The 17929-nt window shown below is 42.4% G+C and overlaps 1 protein-coding gene and 1 long non-coding RNA gene across 2 annotated transcripts in view; one reads left to right on the top strand and one right to left on the bottom strand.

Moving 5' to 3' along the window:
* EPHX1 (epoxide hydrolase 1) overlaps positions 1 to 17929 on the top strand; it is a 44207-nt gene that overhangs the window by 3195 nt on the left and 23083 nt on the right. The gene's annotated exons all lie outside the window — the stretch shown is intronic.
* On the bottom strand, positions 1043 to 13579 carry LOC142011055 (uncharacterized). Its single transcript, XR_012644948.1, has 4 exons — positions 13424 to 13579; positions 8197 to 8303; positions 6100 to 6324; positions 1043 to 2007 (listed from the first exon to the last, which is right to left on the bottom strand). It is a non-coding gene; the product is annotated as an uncharacterized LOC142011055 (long non-coding RNA).

The following is a 17929-nucleotide window of genomic DNA, read 5'->3' as shown; positions in this document are numbered from 1 at the left end:
GAGTATTGGATTATATCAGGGATGAGGGCTTCAGTGCAGTGTTTTGTGTCTCCTCATTCTTCTGACTTCCAACTACATTTTGCACCATTTTTCAACAGCCCCTGTTAACTGTGCACCCACAATCTCTGCTTGAAAGCATGAATCCTGCACTGCTCTCTAGTTTTATCATCATTGAACACTGTGCAGCTGATCGTGCAGTATTTAATGGCCTTCAAATCTGAATGGGAATTTGTGGTGCCTGCCCTGCTATGTGCTGTGGAAAAAAACAATTCCATATTAAACTGGGCATTCATGAAGCAGTTGCAGATGGTGGGCCATTGCTATTGGGCTCAGGGAAGAAGTACAGAATGGAAGGATCACATTGTTATGCAGGTCTGGGATGGCGAGCAGTGGCTGCAGAACTTTTGTACGTGCATAGCCACCTTCCTCCAACTGTGTGGAGTTCCCTCCCTATCCTGCAGAGCAAGGACACCAGAATGAGACTTGCTTTCTCAGTGGAGAAAGGCTTGGAAATTGGTAGATGAAAGCTGGCAACTCCAGACTGCTGTTGATCAGTCATGAAGCAGTTTGTCATCAGGAAATCAACAGTGGGAGTTGTGTTCACACAAGTATGCAGGACCATTAATCGCATCCTACGACAATGGAAATGTGTGTGCAATAGCTGATGTCTTTGTGGCAGCGGGGTTTTCTAACTACAGCGGGAAAGCAGATGGCATGCATATCCCACTTTTGGCCTGAACTATCTTGCAATGGTGTATGTCAATAAAAGGGGTACTTCTCTGTGGTATTGCAGATGCTTGTGAATCACTACAGTCATTTCACTGATATCAATGTGGGATGGTCAGAAATAGTGCAAGATGCACACATCTTCAGGAACACTGACCTTGACAGAAAGCTACAAGCAGGGACTTTATTTCTAGACTGGGAGATTCCAATGGGGGGTGGGAGTTGAAATGCCTAATGTGATCCTGGAAAACCCAGCATACCTCTTACTCCCATAGGTCATGAAGCCTTACATGGGAAACCTGGACTGCAGCAAGGAATGCTACAGAAGTAGGGTGAGCAAGTGCAGAATGAACGTTGAATGTGTTTGGCAGATTACAGCTTGCTGGCACTTCCTTTATGGCAGGTTAGACTTCAGTGAGGAAAATACTCCTGTGGTCACTGCAGCCTGCTGTATAATATTTGTGAGGCTAAGGGTGGAGCGTAGAGGTGGATCACCTGGCACCTGATTTTGTGCAGCCAGATACAAGGGCTGTTAGAGGAGCAAAAGGGAGAAGAGGGGCTATTTGAGTCAGGGAGCCTAGGAGGCACTCCGAGACTATTCACCATGAATATGTTTTTCGATACCGCATTTTGCCATGCTTTATTAACTTGCTGCCTTCAATGAAAATTTGGATGATTGCTTTCTGGCCATGTCTGTAGTCTGTAAATGTGCAGATTGCCACCATGTGCCAGAGGGAAATAAAGATTTTCTTTTAGAGAGTAAGTATTTAGTAAACAGCAATAACCAACACAAAAAATGCTTTCTTGATAGGGACATAACACGGAGAGGAGCATTCACTTGATGAAAGCTCTCAGAGCTATGTGTAACTCTAGCTAGCACTTGGCAACCTATCCAGAGGAGTTGACTGAATGGGATACACAGCAGGCTGGGAAGATGCAAGGAATGTGTGGGTGGGGTTTGGGGAAGCAGTTCTATATGGGCTGCAGGAGGGAATGAGCATGTGTTCGTCCTCCAGCATGATCATGGGCTTCAGTACCTCTGTTTTGTCTACATCACTTAAATCCCTTATTCCTGGTCCTCTAGAATTTTGTCCTTTCCATGCTTCCTCTCCTGGCTATCTAATTTGAATTTTTCAATTATTGTCTCTCTCCATATCCTGTGTTCTTGTTCTGTGGCATCAGAGGATTGGCGCACCTGCAAATATTTGCTCCGCCTGGGTCGCCACCTCATTTGGTGGCGGCACTCCACTGGTGTATAGGGGGCTCCCCTCAAAGCCATAGCTGCAGAAAGACAAGAAACGGAGATGTGATTCTTTGTGCATTCACTGTCCCTTGGCAAGGACATAGCTCAGAGAATGTCTTGAACATGGTGAGCGTGGCTGGAGAGTGGGAGGGGGCATTCGAGATGGGGCAAAGGATCTAGATGCATGTTTTTAAAAGAGTCATGGGGGGAGGGGGGAACCACTGAGCTGATATTTCACTCCTGAGGGAGAGTAGGGATGCAAAGGTGCATTTCCTGCATGTGTGCAACTTCAAACTGGGCCTCCGTGATGCTCACCTGTGTGCTACTTTGGTCCCAGCACAAGTGATAGCTGATGGGTGCAGGAAAGCTTTCTACCATTTGTGGGGATGGAATAAAGCAGGGATGTTAATGTTTAACTGGTATGCCTCATGCTAAAGTGGCCTTGGGGTTACTCTAGCCCTGCAGGGCTGCCGCAGGAAGGGGTTGCTCTTGTGCAGCCAGAGCAGCCCCCATCTGCAGTGGCCAGGAGGGGAAGCCCACTGGGGAAGCTGCTGCAGCCCAGCTAGTGCCATGGGGGCACTCCAGCCTGGCTGGAGCAGCCCCAATCCCCAGTGCGCAGTGGGGTGGCAGAGAAGGCAGCTGGGGGGCAGCCCTGGCTGGGGTGGATCTGCTACCCAGGCTGTCTTCCCTTCAGTTGATTAACTGGTTAAACAGCATTTTACATCCCTAGGAAAAAGAAGGTCTGCCAGCAGGGCTGTCCCTGCCCAAACACAAAATATGCAGCTACATGAAATTAGGGGTACCAAATTATCCCAATTTTTGTGATCTCCACGATGTGTACGGGGCTGTGTCAGCTGCAGTGGCTATCCCCATCTCCATCCCCTGGCTGGCTCCCCTTCAGGCTGTGTCCAGCAGGGCCATTCCTAGGGCAGTGCATGTCCTGGGACAACCTTCTCCCACTCCACCCCTTCCTTCAAGCCCCCTTCTCCGAGTGACATGGCTTAGGGGAACAGTGAGGGGCCTGGCGCTGGCAGCAGGGTTCACACAGTGATGGCAGTGGGAAGCAGTGACCCAGACCTAGCCTGCTCTGCTCTATTCTGCCAGCTTCCAGCCATGTCGCTCACCTTCCTGCTGTCAGTGAGTGTGGGGAGCAGTCCCACTGCTTCTGTCAGAGTCCCTCTCCTTAGCGACATGGCTGAGATCTGGCAGAGTAGGCTGGAGCCAAGTCATTTTATTTCCTGCTGCTGCTGGGGAGCATGGCGGTGGGCCGAATTCACTGCTGTCTCCTTTCCCTATTCCTGTCTCCTGCAGCCAAGGGACTGCCTCTCACAGCTCCTGCCCTTGCAGCTCTTGAGCTCCCTCCTCACCAAGGAACTCCTGCCCCCACAGGGGTTGTTCCCCATCCACCCTCCTTTCTGGGGGAGTACTGATGCTCTGGCTGTGTAAAGGACAGTAACGACCCTATCTGCCAAAGAACCTTCCCAAAGGATTAGCAAGTAGCTTTATGGCAGTTTCCGAGAGAACTCTCTCTGGAGGATTCTTGCAACATCTCTGTATGCATTATTATACTTTTCTGCCAGGCCCCACTGCTTAGCTACATAGGGAAATATGGAGCAGAGGTAAACACAGCTAGTTTTGTACATTTCTATCCCTTAACCAACTTCTAGCATATAACAGTTCTGCTTCTGGTAACTGATTGAGTATTCCACTCAAACCTAATTGCATATTCCAAGCTATGCATGTTTCTGATCACATTTATTATTGCTTTTTATTTGTAACAGTTATTTGCATTTGTAACAGTCATCCACTAAAGATTTGTCCCCATTTTTTGTTGAGACACAATAAAAAAACTAGAGTCCTTTGCAGGGTGCTTCACAACACATAGTCTCTTAAGTTGGGGATAGCTAACTGGCTATGTTTTAGATTCTAAATGGAGATATGACGTTAAACTTTTGTCTCATCAGCTATTTGCTAAGCCCGAAATGTGTGATGGTACCCATTCAAACAAGGTGTCCCTTGCTGAGCAAGCATATCTAATGACCAAGTTTTATTGCATAACTGAACAAACTGAGAAGGATAAGACAGACTCCAAGTCTGGCAAAGTTCATTGGAACTCAGCTTTCATTTTGCTGCTGCTGCTATTGGCATGCAACTGAAACATAATCCTCACCAGGGATATTGTTGATCAATTGTGTAGCGGTAGGGAAACAGGCCATTCTTTCCTCCCATACTTTCATGCAGTTGAGCTGTGAGATGAGATCACTCTTCACAGGGAACATTCTGGAGCTATACTCTGTTTGGCTACAAAGTCAGTCTTATTGTACTCAGCCATATTTTGGTTGGCATACTTCCCTCCTTCCCCGGACAAATGTTATTTAGGCCCAAAATAGGAATAATTTGTGAGTGAGACAGTTGTGTAGTTACTTAATGCTGGCTCAGGAAATATTTATCTACAGACATAAACGAAACCATTTAAGCAGTGGGGCTCACTCCAGTAACACCACTCCCTTCCTTTCAATGGATTTTCAGGTTTTGATTGAAAGGTAGAACTGGCAAAAAAAAAAAAAAAGTTTCTGTTTTGTCCCATGTTGCTCCTGAATGTTCAAAAACAAAGCAACTTACTTTTTCCTAGTGTATAAACAGTTCATCTGTGTTAAAAGTTGCTGTTGGTGAACTTGAATTATTTTGTGATAAAGTGGCTTGTGTCTACATTTACAATTTTTTGTTGCGAATCATCTGATTTAAACCCATGTTAATACATTGCCTTTGAAAGTGGGCATAGTGAGGTGTAGAAAGAGTTTACCCTGAACAAAGTAGGTGTGAATATATCCCCATCCTGGTACAACTGTTCTATATCTAGCTGTTTTTTGACTGGTATCCCGTACTGCATTGTTGGCTACCTGAGTCAGCTTGTCTGTTTACCTGTGTGCCTTCTACTGCACAGTCAACATGTGGAACGCCTTGCCAGAGGAGGCTATGAAGTCTGGGACTGTAACAGGGTTTAAAAAAGAGCTAGGTAAATTCATGGATGTGAGGTCCGTTAATGGCTATTAGCCAGGATGGGTAAGGAATGGTGTCCCTAGCCTATGTTAGTCAGAAGCTGGAGATGTATGGCAGGAGAGAGATTGCTTGATCGATATCTGTTCAGTCCACTCCCTCTGGGGCACCTGGTATTGGCCACTCTCAGCAGACAGGATACTGGGCTGGATGGACCTTCGGTCTGACCCAGTGTGGCTATTCTTATGCTTTTATATTATGTTCTTATGCTCTTGTTATGAGGTAAATCACAGAACTCATGTTTAAACAGACATTTCGGAACGGAGAGAGATTTTGATGATGTCGCCTCTCCCTTTTGGATTACTGCAAAATTCTGTTTACTTTGCAGTGGACTTTACGCTGATCTACCAATGTTAAAAATTAGAGCTTACATCAAAGTCAGTACTCTAATTTGGCACAGAGATTGCGTGGCAGTCCAGTTCTCTTGGTGCTGCCCATATAGTTTGTGGTTTCCTGCCATTCCTGTACCAGCAATGGGGCACTGCCTTGGAAAACTGCACAGCACATTTGCCTGGTTTGTTGATTACCTTTTTGAGCAGAAATGATCTTTGCCTTTTAGCAATGCACCTTAGGGTAGCATTCTTCTCAAAGTAAGGACAGCCCTTGGAGGTGCACGTGCAATTATTAGCCTGCTTCGTCTCCCCATCCCATCATTAACCTACAGAGATACACAGGAAACTAATGGCTTGTCCTTTCTGGCCATCCTTGCCTGTGCCACCTACCACTAATGTTCCCTCTAATCTTTTACATCTATGTGCAGAATAAATTTTGTTGTGTGCTCTGAATTATGTGCGAATATGCACCACCAGTAGAAACAACAGTCCTAGCTGTGGATGCTCTACTAATCAGCTGGGCAGAATTTGAATCTCTACTTAAGTGGCCACACAAGCACTCAGGTTACAGGAAACACTGCCCATCACTCATCCAAAGCCTGCATAGGCATTTGTGAACCATCTCCTCCAGTTGCACCAAAAAAACATTTCACCTGCCAACAAACTCACTCTCACTGCAGTTGCAAAGGTTCTGAACAAATGGGGAAGAATTTAAGAACATCTTACCATCTCTAAACTCACCCACAACTGAGAAGAGCCTACAGGAATGGAATTCCAAAACAACATCTTGTCGTTGGCATAGAGGCTGTGATTTGGACAATGAGCAGTACGAGCTTCTTTCCCTGTAGCACCGAACGCATTATGGAGATCAGTGGGATGCTAACTGTGAGTGAATGTCAGGCCAACGATATAACACGAAAAGATGGTCAAGAGATGATGACAGGTACTGACTTCATGCTTGCCTCCCTGCAAAAGGGTAAAAAAGGAGGAAAGATTTTCCTAAGCATGATAAAGAGGAGAGAGACAACAGGGAAGTGTCTAGGATCTTATTGGCACAGCTGCTGAGGATGATGAAGTAAGCACCCTTAGTGAACACAGTGGCAGCAAGTTCAAGGATACTGCCCCAACCTCTCCTGCAGCCCTCTCCTTCTGAAAACTGCAAACTGGGATACGGTCTTCGCCATCAACTTCAAGGAACAGGCCCTTCACTCAGCGCTCCACAAAATAATCCTGAGGTCATTGAATACTAGGAAAAATGCCTTAATTTCTTCAGCCCCAAGGGGCAGGCTTTTCTATTGCCATCCAACACCCCAAGATGCAGAGAACATTTTTGATTCTTCTCATATAAACAAAGCTCAGAGGGATGGCCATGTTAGTCTGTGTCTGCAAAAACAACAAGGAGTCCTGTTACACCTTACAGACTAACATTTATTTGGGCATAGGCTTTTGTGGGTAAAAATCACTTTATCATATGCAAGATATCTGAATGTACTCAGCACTTTTTTTTTAGTTTAGGGTTGGACTTTTAAGTTGCATCATACTTTCTTTGTTCAATAAAGTAGGTTTTTTTAAACCACTCACAGGGTGTGTCTACACTAGCTGGCTACTTCGAAGTAGCTGGCACAACATCGAAATAGCACACGTCGTGTCTACGCGCTCTGTGCGCTATTTTGACGTTGAAATCAACATTAGGTGGTGAGACGTTGAAATTGCTATTCCTATCTGAAGATGGGATTAGCGCCCTACTTGGATGTTCACTGTCAAAGTAGGGCATGTGTAGACAATCCACATCCTGCTACATCGAAATAGCAGAGTCCTCCATGGTGGCCATCAACTGAGGGGTCGAGAAATGCTCTGTCCAGCCCTTGCGGGGCTCTGTGGTTGCCATGTGCAGCAGCCCTTAGCCCAGGGCTTCTGGCTGCTGCTGCTGCCTGTGTGCATGGGGTCTGCAACTTGTTGTCAGCTCTGCAGACCTCGTGCTGTGCAGGCCAAGTGTGTCTGGGAGGCGCACTTTAAGGGAGCGGCTTGCTGTTGCCCCAGAAGGGCTAGTCCAGCCTGTGACCCCACCTGAAGGCTTTGCCGGCCCCTTATTTCGATGGGGAGTGCTTGTGTGTGTGGACGCTCCACATTCCCTTCCGGGACAGCTCCTTTCAACGTTCCCCGTCACTACTTCGACGTTGAACATTGATGGCACCAACCCCAGAGGATGTGTAGACGATACGTGTCGAAGTAGCCTATTTCGATGTTCTTACTTCGAAATAGGCTACTTTGACATAGTGTGCTAATGTAGACGTAGCCACAGTGTTTAACCTGGTGTATTCTTATTTATTAATCATTAATTGAAAGTATCATGACGTTCTTTGTTTGAAAATTTCATGAACCTTCCATGATTCAGTAAAATCCCCACTAGCAGTATACTAAAATCCATCAGTAGATATAATCATTACACATATCTTTACACTTATGATAGAAACCTTATGCAAAGGTATATACATGGTTTGCATGTTTGTCCTGGCCTCATGATAGGCGCATAATGCATTCCTGGCTCTGTGTCCCTGACCAGTCATAGCACTTGGTAGATATTACCTCTCTGGTAGTTCAGAAACTTGTTCAGAAACTCATTCAGATGTGAGGAGTAAGGGAGATCGATGGAAGAAACTATCGACCTTCTTCAGTAAGGGCAGCCAAGTAAGCCGAGCATAGATACGGTGATTCTAGCTGCGCAATTGCTGTAGACTAGAATTGCATATATGCAGTCAACTTACTTTACCTAGTGTAGACATAGCCTGAGACTCATAGGTCAGGCTTTCTAACCCTTTTGTCATTTTTGTTGCGTACCTTTGAACTCGCCCCAGTTTGTCCATATCATTTTTGTTGTCCTCCTCTGTACTGTTTCCAGTTTGTCTGCATCTTTTCCAAATTCCGGTGCCCACAACTGAATTGATCTGGAGCGTAATCAGTATGGAGTAGAGAGGGACAGTTACCTCCTGTGATTTACATTCAACTTTCCTGTTAATACACACCAGAATCATATTGCAGTAAATTCTTTCATATTCCGCATTCAATCATGCAGAACTCTCAAATAACTGGCATTTTAACTATAAGTAAACTTTAAAATACAGTATAGGGAAAGTAAATACAAATGAATACAGCAAATACAGTATAGTTTACAGTGTACAATACTACTGTTCTTGGTAAATAAAGTACTATGCATACATTTTTGTTTGTTTCTTAATATCTAATCTTGTTTTTCTTTAGTGTTATGCATTGCTAGGTATAACTCTGTTATCTAGAATATTTGAATATCCAGCAACCTCCTGATCTTGGGGCTGCTGGATATGAAAGAGTTTACAGTCTTCCCCCAACTTAGGAGGGTAATTCGTTCCTGAAAAACCCCTCTTAGAGCCAATTTACGTAAGTGGAAAATGTAATTACCATAAATTTCAATGGGAAAAAATGTTATGCGTTCCTGAGCCCCAAAATTTACACCCATTTATGCTAAAACAACACCAAATCCCATTAAAATGAACACAATTATTTCCAAGAGTTAATATTAGTTATCATAACCCAACCTAACAAGGCATTTTCTCTTCATTAATTACTCTATACTGTGGCTGTTTACTTGCTCTCATTAATCTCTTTCATAGCTATTGCACACCGTACACTTAAGACTATGCTCACAAACAAAACATACATATGATACTCAATATTTATGTAATTCAACCTTTAATGCAAAAAAGAACAGAATAGTAAAGAGAAAAGAAATCAATGAAAACAATGCAAATGATATCACACTCAGCGAACAAGTTGACATCGTGTGGAAAGGTGAGAAGATGAGGTGAGGGAGACTTCAAGGAGAGTCACTGTTGTTCGGTGGTTGATGATGGTGGCATTGGTGAGAATGGAGTAAAAAATGAAGGCAAACTTGAGGAAGATGAAGAGTGGTTGAGTTCTTCGCACTCCATAATTTCTGGATCGTCAACGTTGTCTTCTTCCTCTTCCATTGCAATGGGAGGATGAGAGATGCCAGAGGTTGAAGGTTGAGGCTCGGAAGCAGCAGAAGCAGAAGCAGCAGCAGCAGAAGTGGCTGGATGAAAAAACAATAAAATACTTGTCTGCTTGCCTTCTCGCACCTTTCTATCATACAGTTGTTTGTAACATTCAGTCGATTCTCTCATGAGAATTTTAGCTTTCCAAGCTCTTTTAAAATTGCCATCGTTTCCGTCCACCAAAGCACAAGCACTATTGATAATGGAGAACAAATTGTGTAACAGTTTCGTGCCAAATTCTTTTACTGGTTCTTCCTCTTTGTTGAATTTCTCTTCTTTCAAATGTTCAGCCTCCTCCTTCAAACACTCTTCTTCTAGTTGAATTAGCTCGTCATCCGTCAGGTCTTCAGGGTGAGATTCCAGCACCTCTTGCACATCTTCATTGTTGACCTCATGAATACCTCTTTCGCTGCCAGCTGTACAATGTCATCACAGATCGTCTTCTTCACGATTCAAAACCTTGAAAGTCGTGCACAGCCTCAGGAAGAAGTTTTTTCCAAACAGCATTCATAGTGTTCACTGTCTCTTTGTCCCAAGCAGTTGCTATATTTTCAATGGCCATTTTTATGTTGTAATTTTTCCATAATTCCCTGACTGTCACCTTGTCACTCTTGTCCAAACCATCAACGAGATATTTCATCACAAGCTGCATATAGTAAACCTCAAATGTAGCAATGACACCTTGGTCCATCAGCTGTAGCAAAGATGTTGTGTTCGGAGGCAAAAATACAACCTGAACATTGCTACCGTAATCAACAATTGTTGCTGGATGGCCTGGAGCATTGTCGATGATTAAAAGTGCTTTGTTGTCTAGGTTATTTTCTGTGAAGTATTTTTCGAGCAAAGGACAAAAGTAACTCTGCACGTAGTCTAGAAACACTTGTTGAGTCACCCATGCACTTCTATTTGAACGCCAAATCACTGGAAGGCTTATCTTATTGATACCTTTCAAAGCCCGTGGATTTTCTGAATGGTATATGAACAAAGGTTTGAGCTTTGCATCACCCTCACCGTTGCCACCAAGCAACAACGTTAACCTGTCTTTAGAGGCTTTATGTCCTTTGGCTTGCTTTTTGTCTTTGGAGATGTAGGTACGTGACATCATTTGCTTCCAAAACAAGCCAGTCTCGTCCATACTGAAAATCTGCTTGTTAGTGTAGCTGCCTTCTTTGACAATCTTCTCCAGCTTTTCAGGAAAAGCACTGCCTGCTGCAAGATCAGCGGATGCTGCCTCGCCTGTAACCTTGAGGCTATGCAAGTGTTCCCTCCTCCTGAAGCAGTCGAACCATCCATTACTGCCTTTAAAGTTCAAATCCTTGGCCGTCTCATCACCCTCCTCAGTTGCCTGCGCCTTCAATCGCTCAAACAATGATAGTGCTTTTTCTCTTATGAGAAGAAAACTAAGAGTCGTGTTGCGTTTCGCCAAATCCTCTATCCATTGCAACAAAAGCTTCTCAAGTTTCTGCATAATGGGGTGCCTACTCAAAGACAACGTTGTTAAACTTGCACCACCACCAGCGGTCTCAGCAGTTTTCAATATTTTTTCCTTTTGCATGTAGATAGTACACACAGTAGACAAAGATAAATGGAGTGCCTGCATCACATCTTTGTTACGCTGTCCTTCATCAATACGCTTTATCACATCCACTTTTACACTTAAAGGTATGGCTTTTCTGTCTTTTTTTGGCTTTTCTAGCGCCTTACTTAGATTTTTTAGCATTTCCTGCATTTTAGGGGGCATGATGCATGAGAGTATCACTGCTATAAACTAGCAAACCACGAGTACTCTGAGAGGAGAACTCAACGCAACACACACCAACTATACAACTGCGAAGACGACTTCATGGTGGCTCTCATCTCGTGGCGCTCAGCTGCTCGCAAGGCGCACGAAATCCAAATCGGTCATCATAAATGTGAAGAAATGCCTCGTAAGCCGAAGTAGGGGTATTAAATGAAACTCCTCATAAAGTCAAATTCTCATAATCGAGTGGGCCTATCTCAGGGTAGTCTTGTTTGCAGCTGTATCACACTAACAACTGTTTGCTATCCACTCTAACCCCCAGGTCCTTGTAAGCACTACTTAGACAGTTATTCCCCATTTTGTAACTCTGCATTTGATTTTTCCTTCCTAAAAGTACTTTGCACTTGTCTTTATTGAATTTCATCTTTTTGAATTCAGATTAATTCTCCCATTTGTTAAGGTAATTTTGAGTTTTAAATCTGTCCTCCCAAGCACTTGCACACCTTCCCAATTTGATATCATCTGCAGATTTTATAAACATACTCTCTTGTCTATTATCCAACTCATTAATATAATTATTTAATAGTATCAATCGTGGGACTGACCCCTACAAGATATTTCAGAGCAAACCGTTGAAGCATAAGAGAGGAAATAATTTCTCTTCTTCAGACAAGTGAAATGAACCTTTTTTTTTTTTTGTCAGAGTAGTGACGGGCCAGAATAATGTGGCAATTGCAGGTTATGCAAAAATCATTATCATAGTACATGATCAGGTACAAATGTCCTGGAAGCAAATGGTATGAAGAAGTGATTCTGAAACTCTTGTATTGGTGACCCCTTTCCCACAGCAAGTTTATGAGTTCAGCCTGCCTTATAAATTAAATATAAAAATGTTTTTAACACTATTACGAATGCTTTAAGCAAAATGAGGTTTGGAGTGGAGGCTGACAGCTCATGAGCCTAACCACCCTGAGCAGTAACCTTGTGACCTCCAGTTTGAGAACTCCTGATATAAGGGAACAAAAACAGGGAGCCTATTTTTACACAGTCTGAAAGGTCTGTACGGGTATTTTTGTTTAAAGAAATTGCAGTTGTACTGTAATGAAAACCAGTTGCTATAGAACAACCTTTACATAGCACTTCTGCTGTATTTACACTTGATACAGTGAATGTATGAGGATCTTTGTTTTAATCTCATTGATCATTTTACAGTCGTTCTTTGAGATAATTTGGAAGTCTTAAATGTGTCAGAAGCACCTTGCCTGGTTTATTGCTACAGTACAGGGGTGCTCAAACTATGGCTCGTGAACCACATGTGGTTCTTTCATAGTTTAAGTGCAGCTTGTGGAGGTCCCCACTCCCCACTCTATTCTTTGTCTCTTGGACTGGGGTGAGTGGGGGGCTTGGTCATCTGCCCTGGGCCCTGGTAGTGAGACTAGGGCCTTCTGTCAGGCATGGCTGGAGCCTTTTGGGGGGCACAATTTGAAGGTTTCCCCCCGCCAGTAACCTGAGTCAGACCCCCAGCAACCTCAGACAGACACATCTTCTCTTACCCTCAGAAGCCCCTCCCTGCAGCTTTCAGCTCCCCTAGAGAGGCGGCATCAAATGTCTGGGAGCCATGAGGAGGGGCCCCTGCTTTAGCTCAAGTGGGGAAGGCAGCAACAAAAGAAGTGGCTATCCCGGCTACTCCCAGTTGTTTGCCACTGCTTCTTTCCAGCTGTAGCTCCCAGCTTGCCGGCTCCAGCAGCTCTTGTGCAGGGAGGAGATGTGGTGCCAACATGCAACTAAGTGGGGTCAGAACCCCTGGCAAAAATTGTGGGGTCGGTAGGGAGTACATGACCACTGCAGTGCACTGCATCTGGCTTCTGCCCCATGGGATAGGGGATTTCAGGTCTTCCGCTCCATGGGTTGTACTAGCTGGGAACTGTAGATAGAAACATTCTCCTACACAGGCAAAATCCAACATAACCTTTACCTAATATGTTTTTGCCATAATTAGGTTCTAGAATGCATGCATGTGATAGCATCTAAGAATTTCTTCTAATTATAATCTTTCCTTAAAACTATGCACTATAATATAATCTTTTCATCCTTATTATACATATGTAATGAAATTACTTTTAACACAGCCCATAGACCTGTAATTATCCTTTTTTAAGTAGCTTTATAGCCATAAAACTTACTGTGAGAAGGACTGTGAAGCATGTTATAACTCCACAGTAAAAAACACACAGTCATTACATCATAGTTAACTGCAGTTGGTAATTATTCTTACCTTGAAAAAGGTTGGGCTAATTAACTGCTAAAAGCCAGAGTTCTCAGGAAATTTTGCTTCAGGGGTAACGGTGTTGTTCAGTAAGGTGCAGCTTTTGGCTTAAGAGATACATAATGAGGTGTAGGGTTGAGGAAACAGCAATTAGATATAGGCAAAATTAATGGATTATATCATACATATACTTTACTTGGGATTTCTTGTATTACAGATGGAAAATTAGAATTCCATAGTCAGCCAGACAAAGGTAAAATCTTATCCTCAGAGCTGAGGCTCAGTAGCCTGTGTCCCTGGGAGCTTGTGAGAGAATTTTTCTCTGACAGCACAGAATGAAACCTAGAAGAGGGATTGCATACCCAGAACATGGCAAATAGTGTTCCAATTACTGCAAGTATGCTAAGAGAAAAGTCACTTGGTAAACAGAGTTTCAGACTACTGAAAATACTTTCCTCCTTCTGAATACATGGATTGATTAATTCCTGAATGCTTCTTCTCTGAATAAACTATTTCAATTAAGAGCACCACGATATATGTGAATGGGATGTTCCATAAATAATAGCATGGTTTATTTTTCTCTTATAACAACAAGTAATTTTTTTCTTAATTTTCTTCTAGTCTTCAGCAGATTGATGTTTTTTCATTTGAGCTGGGTGTGAAGAAATTTAAACAAGGCTTCTCATTTTTTCTTATGAAGCCAGGCTACCATTGCATCTGTGTTCTGAACACATCCCACGAAACTGATGTGAGACCGAGCTTGCTCTCAAGTTCAGTACTATAAGGATGTGCCAAAGTAAACTCTAATTGAGAACACTGTTTCCCCTCACCTTCTTCTCATCTCTTATTGGTAATAACTCTGATGTTGTGATTATAGATATGACATTCAGAAATTCAGCTTTTAAATCCTAGCATAATGTAAGCACTTCAGTTGTTGCTGACAGAAAAGCTGAAATTGCAAGGAGAAATGTGCCTGTTACATATTTACTTTGGCACATCCTTCTGGTGCTGCAGTGTCTAACAGAAAATGCCAGTTACCATCTGTTCTCTCTTGTGTTACCATAAAATATTCCCTTTTTCACTGAGAAGCACCTCTTCCTAGGGAAATTCTATCCTTTCCATGAACACCATTTTTTTAAAATAAACATTCCTAGTTTTTACTCCCAGCATTACACTGGGCATTCTGGATATCTGTTTCTCCTTGGAACTGTCTCATTACTTTAAATCCACCAGGCACATCCTCATCTTCACCCTCCTGCACATGCTTCCTTAAAACCAATTTCTTCCTATAATCCTTACTTTAATCTCACCGATAACTTTTCCCTACCTTTCCTTCCCTGCACTGTTGTCTTGTCTTCTCCTTGCTAAATTTAGATTATAACTCTGCTCAAGCATGAAATGTTTTTTATTCTGCAAACATCAGCTACATTGCTATTTACTCTGCTAAATAAATGATGACAGGTTGAACCTCTCTTAATCCGGAACACTCTTGCCTGACAACACCTGCAGTCCAGCATGATTTTAGTTAGCTGAATTATCTAATTTATGGATGTGGCCAAGTTTCTAGTGGTCCCATAAAGTTTGTTTCCAGCCACCAGTCGTGGCTCTCAGTGTCGTATGCTGTTATTTAGTTGTAATTTACCCCTGAATGTCCTAGTAAGCAGTGGAAGTGTTGGTGAGGCTGCTAGACAATATTGACCTCCCCAGGGTCCCAGTAATTCTCTCTCTGGTACCAGTTGGGTCTGAGGGTGCCAATTAGAGAGGTTCAACCTGTACTAATACACAGGTAGGTTTTACTAACTTAGTTTGTTAGTGATAATGGGATAGGAAGAGATTTACAGGTTCACTGAATGAGAGAGACATTCTCACACTCGGATCTGCTTGGAATCCTTGTAAAGAATTTACAAATGAATATCATACTATACACCTAGAACATACATATGCACATAATCACATCTAATACCAGTTTTCATAGAATGTGCATCATTCATTTAGAAAAAGACCACACCAAGGCAATCATTGGAATTAATACTACCAACAAAGGGGAGGAAGAATAAGATTCTAGAAGAAAAAGACTCTTGTTACACGCACGAGTCCAGATTTGGGAGACCTAGAATCTATTTTCAACTTTTCCCTCAGATTTTCTGTTAATGTTTTGAAATCATTTCTTGACTTGAGCCTGAGTTTTAGTTTAATGTCTTGCAAGAATGTGGGACCCCGTGCCTCAGTTTTCCTACATATATTAGGAGGATATTACTATACTTCAAAGGGTGCATCTACACTAGGAGCTAACTTCGAAGTTGGGCACTACATTGAAGTAGCCAGCAGAGAGGGTACACACTTTTTTCTCTTACTTCGAGTTAACTTTGAAGTAGGGAGCCCAACTTCGAAGTCCTTACTCCATTCCCGGGAATGGAGTAGTGCCCTACTTTGAAATTTAACTTCAAAGTAGGGTGTGTGTAGGCGCTCAACTTTGAAATAAGCAGCTTGGAAGATATTTTTGTAATGTAGACACAGCCCAAGTAATGTTGAGGCTAACTTCATTAGTCTTTACAAAACAGCCCTGTAGCACTTTAAAGACTAACAATATAATTTTTTAGGTGATGAGCTTTTGTGGGACAGACCCACTTCTTCAGATCTTTTTCATATATTAAAACCTAACCGTTAAAGTAGGGGTCAAGATATGGTGGTCCCTTCTGGCTTTAAACTTTGACTTTAATACAGTTCTTTGGCAAGTCTATTTTTGGATTAGGTGCTTTCTAGGTGACTCTTGGTTGGTGTTCCTTTTGTTTACTTGTAACTTTTTAGTTATTATTGTTTAGGTATCCCAAAATGTCATCAATAGGCAGTCAAGGCTACATCTTAGCAAAATTATTTCATATTGATTTTTGTGTGTAGAAGTGTATTGACTGAGCTGACAACTAAAATATTGAATCCTCCAAGTTTTCAGCACATGTAACTTCCTCAAACATCAGTGGGAGGTCACAAATGAGAGACTTGCAGAACTGAACCCAAATTGCAGTAATTGTGGCAAGTTATATGTCTGACATGAGGACATTTAATGCATCTTGTCTACTTATGGCTGGAATGTTGAAATGGGAGCTAAAGGCAGTTGTGTTAATTAACAGCACCCACAACAAGATTACACTTTGAAAAGTATACAACAGCAGTTGATTACAACAGAGAGAAAGCCATGATAGTCTATATACTATCAAAACAAAAAAGCAGTCCAGTAGCACTTTAAAGACTAATAAAATAATTTATTAGGTGATGACCTTTCGTGGGACAGACCCACTTCTTCAGATCATAGCCAATTTATTATAAAGTTGTATAAAAGTAGCATGTGAGAGACAAGAAATGTAATCATTGAATACTGGATGGTTTACTGGAAAATGTGATACAATAGTGAATTTGCCTGGGAAATAGACTGAATTTTTAGAGATGAGTCATGAAACCCCTCTTCCCAATTAAAAGCCCTTGTATATATATGTGTATGTGGCTACAGATTCTGTCCTCAGGGAAGTTGGTGGGGATCTCTAAAGTAATGAAACTCAGAGGAAAGTTTGGTATATTATTTGCAATATAAAGGGTTTCTCTATAGTATTCTGTGCCAGACTATTTTACTAGAATAATTCCACAGAGCCACTTCTCAATGTGGGTGTCAGAAACTGGATACTTTGCTCTTTTTGCGGGGGGTTACAGTCTGAAGTTTATTAAGTGGGATAATGTAAATTAAAATCCTACTCAGCCTAGCCTATGTTGTTGGGTATGAAGCTGATTATTGTAGAAGCATGACAAATTCCAAACACATTTTCCATCTTGGTGGATTGTGCTAAAAACTGTTTGACTAAATTCTGGCAACGCAGAAATCCTCCAGCAGCTGCTTGTGTGTACTTTGTCCCAAATAGAAATGTTTGAAAATAGAGAAGTGATCTTGATCCTTGTATCACTGTTACACATGAGCAAAGATGATAGGTCAGATTTTTGTCTTTTAACTCCCATACAACCCTACAAACTTTCATTGGGCTCATTGAAATGAGTGGGATTGCAGACATACAAGGGCAGCGTTGTAAGCACACATGCACAATGCCAGCTAATGTTTGGTTTAAAAGTATAAATTTGTAACCCTGCCATTGGAACACATCTGTAATAACTTTTTAAATTGCCTACTATAGAGTTTGTTTTTATGGGGTTTTATACGTTAAACTGAAAAATACACCTGTAATTTTGTTGCTTTTCTAATTAGAAGGTTGCAAGGTAATAGTAATGTGTTAAAGTCCACCCCACTCATCAATTTTTTTTCTACTTTTTTGTACTCGGTGGTCCCCTGAACTCCTGAAACCCATCTGTTACCCCACTTCTGTGCTGGTTGTTCTTCTGAGAACCCACCTCATAGTTCCAGTCAAATAAGGTCACGTTCTGGAGCAAAACATTAGCACTTCTAAATTGGGCAGCAGATTACTATTTTGCATCAGAAGAGCACACACTGGAAAATAAGACCCCAGCCCAGCTTCT

This window comes from Carettochelys insculpta, chromosome 3, assembly GCF_033958435.1.
Source record: "Carettochelys insculpta isolate YL-2023 chromosome 3, ASM3395843v1, whole genome shotgun sequence".
NCBI lineage: Eukaryota > Metazoa > Chordata > Testudines > Carettochelyidae > Carettochelys > Carettochelys insculpta.
This window is presented reverse-complemented; position numbering and strand designations above follow the sequence as displayed.